The sequence below is a fragment of the Pteropus vampyrus genome, unplaced genomic scaffold, assembly GCF_000151845.1.
Source record: "Pteropus vampyrus isolate Shadow unplaced genomic scaffold, Pvam_2.0 Scaffold55, whole genome shotgun sequence".
Taxonomy (NCBI): domain Eukaryota; kingdom Metazoa; phylum Chordata; class Mammalia; order Chiroptera; family Pteropodidae; genus Pteropus; species Pteropus vampyrus.
Window position 1 is genome coordinate 3,426,469 of NW_011888836.1, and position 8,803 is coordinate 3,435,271.

The window sequence follows — 8,803 nt, forward strand, 5'->3', positions numbered from 1 at the left end:
CTCACCACATCTCCACCTCCTGCCCTCTTTCTCCTCTACTGAGTAGTCCCCAGCCATCCTGATGGGGGATCCGCCTTCGCACACTGCACTGTCTCCTGGCTGGCGCTCCCTGGAAGCCCTCCATAAGAATGGAGGGAAAGTGTCTGTCTTTAATCCCTAGACTGTCCATCAGAATGAAGAGTCAGTGTGCAGATGCCCTTCACTGCTCTTTTGTCCCTGTGTCTTATCATGGCTCTCCAGCAGGGCCTTTGATTTCCACACCTCACTGGGGGTGTCTGGGCTACTTTTTAGCTTGCATCTCTGTTTGTGAAGATATGTATCCAATTCCGCACACAATGAAGGAATAACAACAACATGAATTACAAATGTTATGATGCATTATGCTTTGATTAAATAAGAAATGTGATCGGCTGAACCCAGAAGGATACAACTAGAATCCCATCAAGAGAAAAGATGAATGAACAGAACTACAGTGACATCTGCTGGTCCCTCCCATAGAGTTGTTGGTTTAAGTGTCACCAGAGATGGGTAGTGGAAGGAAATAATAATGATGACAATCTCCGGCTTAAAATAAATTCTTAAAATGTGCTTTTATGTAAAAACGTATAAAGTTCAACTGTTTTAATCGATAGTTCTTGAATGAGAAAACAAAAGTCTTTGGAATAGAAGGTGAAAATGATTTACTCTCTATTGCTCATAAGAGGAATATGGAAAAAACCACTCATGGCATCATTTTAAGCAGACATTCGCCCACACACCACAGTAGATAGACTTGTCAGTCTGGAGAAGAAAGTTAGTGTGCAAAATGAAAAGATTTTACTCAAAAGTACCTTTCAGTCTTAAAACATTACTTTCTCCTCAGATGGTCCAGGAGAAGCTGATGTTCCAGGGGACATGTATTATCCTCCCTGTCTAGGACGCCCAATGTCTTGTGAGGTTTCTCTGTAAAGAAATGTCTACTGCTGTGAGGCCGAGACACATTAGAAAAACATTAAAATGTAATCAGGCACTCCCTGGGGTCTGGGGCTTCAGTGGGATCCATAAACTTTGCCACCCTGTTGGCTTTCATTCGGGCAAATTTTCAATTATCAATGTTCGCTGCCCTCTCTGCCAAAAAATGAAGTGAGATGCTGCTCTGAGTTCAGTATCCTGAGCACAAAATGCCTGAAGCTGCCTCCCCGGAGACCAGAAGACTCGGCATAGCATTCCCTTGAGCATTTCTCGGCCAGTGTCTTTTGTAGAAAGGGCAGGGTTTTCGTTGGACCCCCAAAGCACTGTCACAAAGCGAGCCGTCATCTGGACTCTGGATAATGACCATTCTGTTTTCGATGAAATACAAACCCACATGGATATTTTTTTTTTTCTAAGCGCAGCCCTAAATGCCTTCAGTGTATGGTGTCTACAACAATAGATTATATAGCTTTCTTATTAGCATTCCTTACCAAAAAATTAGTGGAGATTGTGTTTTTTAGAAATTATCAAAATGATTTCTAAAAGGACCGCCTGTACCTTAGCTTTGGGGGCCTGCATGACAAAAGACGAGCATTGCATTAGGAACAAAGGAACTTTTCGCTTCTGTCTCGCGCTTGGGCTGTGGGGCTGCTCTGAGTGGGGAGGAGGCATGGCTGTCATCTTGCTGTGCTGAAAGCATCCTTATCCCACATCTGAATAAAGGACAAAGAGACCCCCATGCAGGCAGCATGTGGGGATGTGCACATCTAACAATAACCATATATTGTGTGGAAGTACAAGTGTGGACAGTCTGCACTTCTTGGAATCTAAGCTGTGTTACAGCTATCTGGTTCCTTTTAATGACTCTGAGGGACAATGCATCACCTACAAGTCTAAAGCACATTCGATAAAACATCTTGGAGTCAGTGCCTATGGAATTCATTTTCCAGAGACAGCCACGCTTGGGGATTTGGTTCTAAGTTTGTTTTTTCTTTCTTTCTTTCTTTCTTTTGTGTGTGTTTAAACAGCAAAGCTACTTCTATCCCCTCTATCGTCTTTTGGCCCAGGTGGAGTCTGCACGATTCATCACTGTTTCAGAAGGTTTTCTAGAAGGAAAGATTACTATACTAATTGATTACTAATTGATTCTCATAACAGTCACATTCTATTTGCAGTGGTTCCTGAAAGGAAGATATGCTCCCCTTCCGATAGTTCTCACTAGTCAGGGATTTGCAGACCCCTAGCCAGGCTGGTACATCCCCTAGGGACCCATCCATCTTGCTCTGACAGTGCCACATCCATTATTCCCACAAATAATGCTAAGGGAGGTAGTATTGGGTGAAATTGAGAGTATAGTTTCCTGTAGTTTCTTCCATTTGCAGGATGTTGAACATTTCTTTTTTCTGAATAACTCTGACATGACGCCTGTTTGTCAGAAAATAAGGAGTTCTTTTCCCATGGCCACAGATCTCAGTTCCTTTAGGGTTAGTGGGCTGTGGTCATGGCCCTATCTACTGAAACATAGGTCAACTTGTGACTTAAAACCCGTAACTATTAAAAAGCTACACTGTCACGTTTATTCATTTGGTCCTGCACTTGGTCATCAAAAGCCCTTTGCTGGATGCCCTCCATGCTTTAGTTCCTTGCTTAGGCCACAAGAGGTGCCCTGAGGCTAATGGGGCAGAAAGATAATTACCTCGACCAGAAAAACAGGGTGTCATTTGTTGTGCAGCAACACAGAAAAGGGAAGCAGAAATCAGGGAAAGCTTCCCAGAGGAAGAGACATTTGAGCTGAGTTTTAAAGGGTATGGAATTAACTGGGTAAAAAGGAGAAAGGCAGAGGTAGCATCATAAAGGAAGGAAACCACAGCCCAGTTCAAATAAACAGTTGTTCCCAGTGACCAGAGGAAAGGGTATACGTATGTGGGGTCTGGCAGTGACAAGCAGAGTGTCAAAAAACAGAACTCCCATAGGTAGAGCTCATTGCTTTCACAAAGGCATAGTTTTATAGTCTGCTTTATTTAATATCTGTTGAGCACCTATCGCATACAGGGAATGGTCCTACATGCTACAGCCTGGCAGGACTGGGAGAAAAATCATCTCTGCTCTCAATAACAATCACACATTGAGTGCCACTATTTACCAGATCAACTGTTAGGTTTTTCCCTTTTGCTGTTCTATATAATCCTCACAACAAACCTACAAAGTGAGTATTGTCATCTCAACTTTACAGCCGAGCAAACTGGAGCCCTGAGAGGTAAAAATGACTTGACCGGCAGCACAGCTAGGATTAGAACTACAAAGAAGACACAAGAAGCTTATGAGTCAATGTTTCCAGTGATGCAATACCAGAGGAGAAGGGGAGTGGGAGGAAGAGAATGTAAAAATTGGAAGGTGCTACTCCCCCTGGTCAAGCCAACATATGTCCTTGTATCATAAAGGAGCCCTGAGCCCAGACTTTCTGGAAGTCTCTATGTAGACATCCTCCAGTCAGGATAGTGCCACAGAGATGGCTTTTTCCTTCCGTTGCCCCTTCTCCCCATCGCCAAGCCCCTTATTTCCTGAAGTAGTCTTGGCCTCTGCCCTATCAGCCACTGGGCAAGGTGTAAGCCCCCTCTTGGATCCTATAAATTCCCATGACCTTTGGCATGAGTGGCAATTCCCACCAATTCCCACTTCATGCATTTTTCAAGGTGGGCAGAAGAGAGTAGAAAGGTTCATAGCCAGGAAAAAGAAGGGAGAGAGAGAACATTGGGATGATTCTCGACATTGGATTGTGGTTTGCTTTGGGGACATTTGTTTCATATTGTTTGTCCCTGATTACTTTTCAAAATATTGAAATCCATAAGTAAACATCTTGCTCTGTGAAGGTTAGTTTCCTGAAGGTAGCCCCATTAGGCTTATAAATTCTATTTTTATCCCTTTGACCTTACTCCCTAATCATATCTTAAGTTGCCACCTTAGGTTCAATAACAAATTACCCAATTCCTAGGTCATGGCCTCTGCCACAACAAGGAAATATGTGTAAGCTATGGAAGCAGGCATGAAAAGGTAAAGCCAGTATACAGGGAGTGTGGCTAGATATTTCTAGGACACTATGGATTTCCTCTGGAAAATGTCCCTGTGCCTGATCTTTGCACCTTGAGCCTGTGCAGGTCACAACTTAACACTTTGTCTGGCGCCCTATTGTTTCAAATGGTGTGTTGTGTTTTTGCTCATTGCCTCTTTGGTCATTGAGTTCTCCAGTATTCATATAAGACTGTATTTCTGAATCCATAATACTTTACATCACAGAAGAAAGAAAAGGAAGATGCTGAAGGGAACATGAAGGGAAAAATGTCAGGAGTTTTAAACTTTCTTATTGAGTTAGAAGAAGCCCTTGGGAAAAGATGCTTTAGATGTTTGGTCCTTCTGGACTCACTGTTGCCGTAGAGAAGAAAGAGCATGATGATTTAAAAGTGGCTGGGACACACAAGGGACTCCAAGAAACGACTGGAGGAAGATGTCTGTCACACGATTGCTCTTTTATGTGGGCATTAAGGCTGGGACCGATATTGTCATCATTTACAGGATATATTTTTTTTCAGAAAAGCATGAGAAAACTTGGTTTTTGACTGTATAAAAAGAAAACTTTTCTTTATCCCATGATTCACAGCTTTAAGAAAAGGACTTAGACACTTGAGGGGAAGGGATTTTGAATTCATACTGCGCTCCTGGTTTATTCTGTAAATTTTGGCAGCCTTCCTTACTTCACTGATTTTACAATATTAACCATTTGCAGCCAGAGCATGGATGATGAGGAAAATTGTAAATCCTGAGATGGTAAGCACATTTATGGCATTGTTCTATTAAGTCATCCAAATGTCAGGTAAGACATTCTAATATAGAAATCTTGACAATTAGAATGAGCACTTTCTTTGACTTCTCCAAAGTAAATGACCCCAAGATGGTTGGAAGTATTCATGGTGACCAGCAGGAAATGAGATAATCTCTTCTGGCTAATTAATTGTCCAAGGAGAACGTGTCAATAGTTTCTCTTATATCCCTTGCCCTACCACAAATGCCTGAGAGTCAATGAAAAAAGTAGTGTATAATGAGTTACTAACTTTGTGAACATGAGTGGGATCAGCCTCAAACTTTGCCCAGCTTAGCACTGACCAAAGTATCTAGTACATATTGCGTATCTCTTATAGGCTGAATTGTGTTCCCCCAAAGTTTATATGTTGAAATCCTATCCTATAGTACCTCGTAATGTAACTGTTTTTGGCTAATCTAATCTGACCAGTGTCCTTATAAAAAGAGGAAATTAGGACACAGATACACACAGAGGGAAGGCCATGTAAGTATATTGATAGAAGACGGCCATCTACAAGCAAAGGAGAGAAACCTCAGAAGAAATCACCCTGCCAAAACCTTGATTGTGGACTTCATAATTGTGGGGAAATACATTTCTGTTGGTTAAGCCACTCAGTCTGTGGTAGTTCGTTATGGCAGCCCAAGCAAACTCATACAGTGCCCATAGTTGTGTACCAAGAGGAAAAAAAAGGTGAAGCAATCTATTAATGATGACTTTTAGGAAATCTGAAATCTGTAGACATTATGGTAATTGACACTACAAAGTATGGCCGAGAGTCTGGCATTAGCTCTTCTGCTCATGACTCAGATGACCTCAGGCAAGTTTGCAAACCTCTTTGAGCGCTAGTCCCTCTTTTTTGAAATGAAGATAATGATACTTGATTATATACTATATATTTATGGAAGAAGTCCTTTAATATGTACTGGGTATATAAAGATGAATGACATTGTCTGATTCTGGAGATGCTTATGATGATTCTAATTAAGGAGAGAGAGGGATGCTCATAAATTAATAATTGCAACACAATGGGATACCTGCTTCAATAGAAATATGTTTGTGTGCTTCCATAGAATTATGTGCAAGTGTTAAGGGTTGCATCAGATTAACTTTTAAGAGTGAAGTCAGGAAAGAGTTCACAAAGGTAACAATTAGAATGAGACTTAAAGTAAAAGTTCGCATGGCAGAAAATGAGACAAGAGGACTATGGAATAAAGAAACATATCCAAAGGCATGGGTGCCTAGAAGTGTAAGACAGGCTCAAAGAACAGTTAGGTGTGATTGGAGAGCATCACCAAGATCGGCAGAATATGAGACAAGAAAGCTAGGTGGGTGTCAAATCATAAACAAGAGTTTTAGACATTGGGATCAATGTCTAAAACAAGACCATTTATGATTTGACACCCACCTATGATCTGAGGTTTTTAAGCAAGAGAGTGACATGAACAGATATGTCGTTTAGAAAGCATACCTTGAAGGCAGTATAGTGAAAGAATGTGATGGGAAATATTTGGAAACAGATGTCAAGTAAATATGTTATTGGAATAGTTCATGCTTTTGATAAACCTCAAATGTTGGGAGGATTAAGTTGGATAATCTATGGGAACCCACTCTTTAAATAATAACACTAATAATCATGATTATTTTTGAGAGGGAAAAGATTTAGAACCAGAGCTTGTCTATACTAATTAAATTTTCAGGACCTTGTGAGAAATTAGTTAATATTATAACAAGCATGTGATATCAGGTAGTTTTCTTTTTAGTTGCAAATCTCTTCACTTAACATGAAAATAACCACTCACTTTGATCTAACAGCCAACCAATTTGAAGAAAGAAATAATTTCACCAAAAGGACTTTTCGATTCATTTCTATGCTATTTCAATTTTTCTATAACTTATAGTTACTCTTGGTGACAATAAGAACAAGTTCGTTGGCAAATTTAGCAGAATAAACCAAGAGCTTAAATTCTACAGGTATTATATAAAATATACTTTCTTCACCAACATGATCCCCTCTTTCTTTGTATGCCTTCCTCCAACTGCCTAACAGAATTACCTCCTACCTTTTCTGGCTCCCAAAGCCCTTTGTTTGGTCTTGCACGAATCATACTGCAGAAAGGAATATATATATAAGCCTCTGTCTCCATTGCTAGATCACAAGCTACATGTCTTCATCTCTGGCTCCCCAGAGCCTAGCACAGGGCCTGCCTGGCCACAGTTAATGCTTAGTAGTTAGCCATGACTTGCTTTAAGGTTATTCCCATGATGGGGTGTGTGTGTGTGTGTGTGTGTGTGTGTGTGTGTGTGTGTGTGTGTGTGTTTCTGCTAAAAACTCAGAGTCAAAAATAATGAAGTGATGTGGATTCCACTAGATATTCTGTTTCCTTAAGTAGTTCTCTTTTTTAATGTAAAATCCCCAGTGAATGAACTGACACGTGCCAGTTTAAGTACACATGCGAAGAAGGCTCAGCTTGGCATTCCGCTTTGGTGAGCTGGCTCTCTTTGAATGCAAGTGTCTGATTCATAAGCGCTTGTCCTGCTCCATCGCCCTGGTATGGGTCACGTTTGTTTGTTTGACTTATGCAGGACTAGTGTGTATACATCTTCCATACAAGATCTCATTATACCAAGGCAGAAAGTGGTTTAATGCACGTTTTGTACTTTTGACATCTAAATAATCCAGTTATCATCTTGACATGGAAATTGGAATGTCTTTGTTCTAGCGGCCTGATATACTCAAGTTAGAATACATGATTTCAAAACATGATGTGTTCTACCGATATCAAACCTTCCTCACTGCATTTCAAACAATGCGGACAGAACAGTTTATTATACAAGGATAGAGAAATAAATTTCCTTTCTCTCTTTGCTTTTCTTTATTTGACTAAGGAAGCACCTAAAAAAGGCCATGTGCTCTGGTGGCTAATGTTTTCATAGACAGCACATACTCAGCACACAGACTTGCTGTCATTTATCATCTTTTTCCTTGGATGTGAATGAAGCCATAGGGTACTGTAAGAAGTACCTTCTTGCTCTTCCACTTGCTTTAGTCATACTTAATATTGAGATATCTTAGGAAAACATTATATTTCAATAATAGCTGATTTTTTTTGAGACCATATCTTTTGCAAGATGTCATACTAAGTACTTTAAAAATACCATCTCCCTATAGTCTTTGCCAGCCCTACATGGTAAGTATTATTTTTTCTCTCAGATTAACAGGTATTGATCAAAGCAAAGAGTCATTTTCCACTATTAGTACAGTGGAGATAAGAGCCTGTATCTCTCTGACCTGAGTCTGACTTTAGACATTGTACTAGACTGTCCCAGCCTTTTGAGGTAGCACACAGTCCTCTTTCTCTTCTAACTTCAGTCTGAAGTTAGACTTCTAACTGAAATTCTGCCATTGTTTCCAGCATAAATTGAGAACTCCATATATGTCAATGAATGACTGATGTAGCGCTAATCACCAACTGCAGGTCTGTAGGGGAGGATTCAGGAATAGCAGAGATAGGAATATTTTTGCACCTGTACTACAATAGCATCAGCAATGGTAATAAAGATAATAACATTTAGTTCACTTGTGGAAAAAATATTATGAGCTAATCTCAATACAGACAATAAAATTAAGGCAATTGGCGGACGTGAGGTAGCAGTTTCGGTATACTCATTTGGTATACGCTATGGTGCACCAAAGATGCAGGAGACTTCCCAAGCAATATCCAAGGGATATTGGATATTGTTGGATAAGTCATTCCAAAGCTATTACAGAGAGACTCACTCTGCCATATGGAAAAAGTGGTTCGGGAACAATTAACTTCAACGATGTACATTGCCCCTGGAAACAGAACTGAGTTAAGCTGCTCTGACAAGGCTGATTGCAACCTCTGTAAATTAGTCAGTAATAATGGGCATAGTTTGAAACCATAAAAACTTTAAAAAAATAGAATAAATGCGAGCCACGAAATCATTTATAAAGATCCAACAACAAATTCTAAT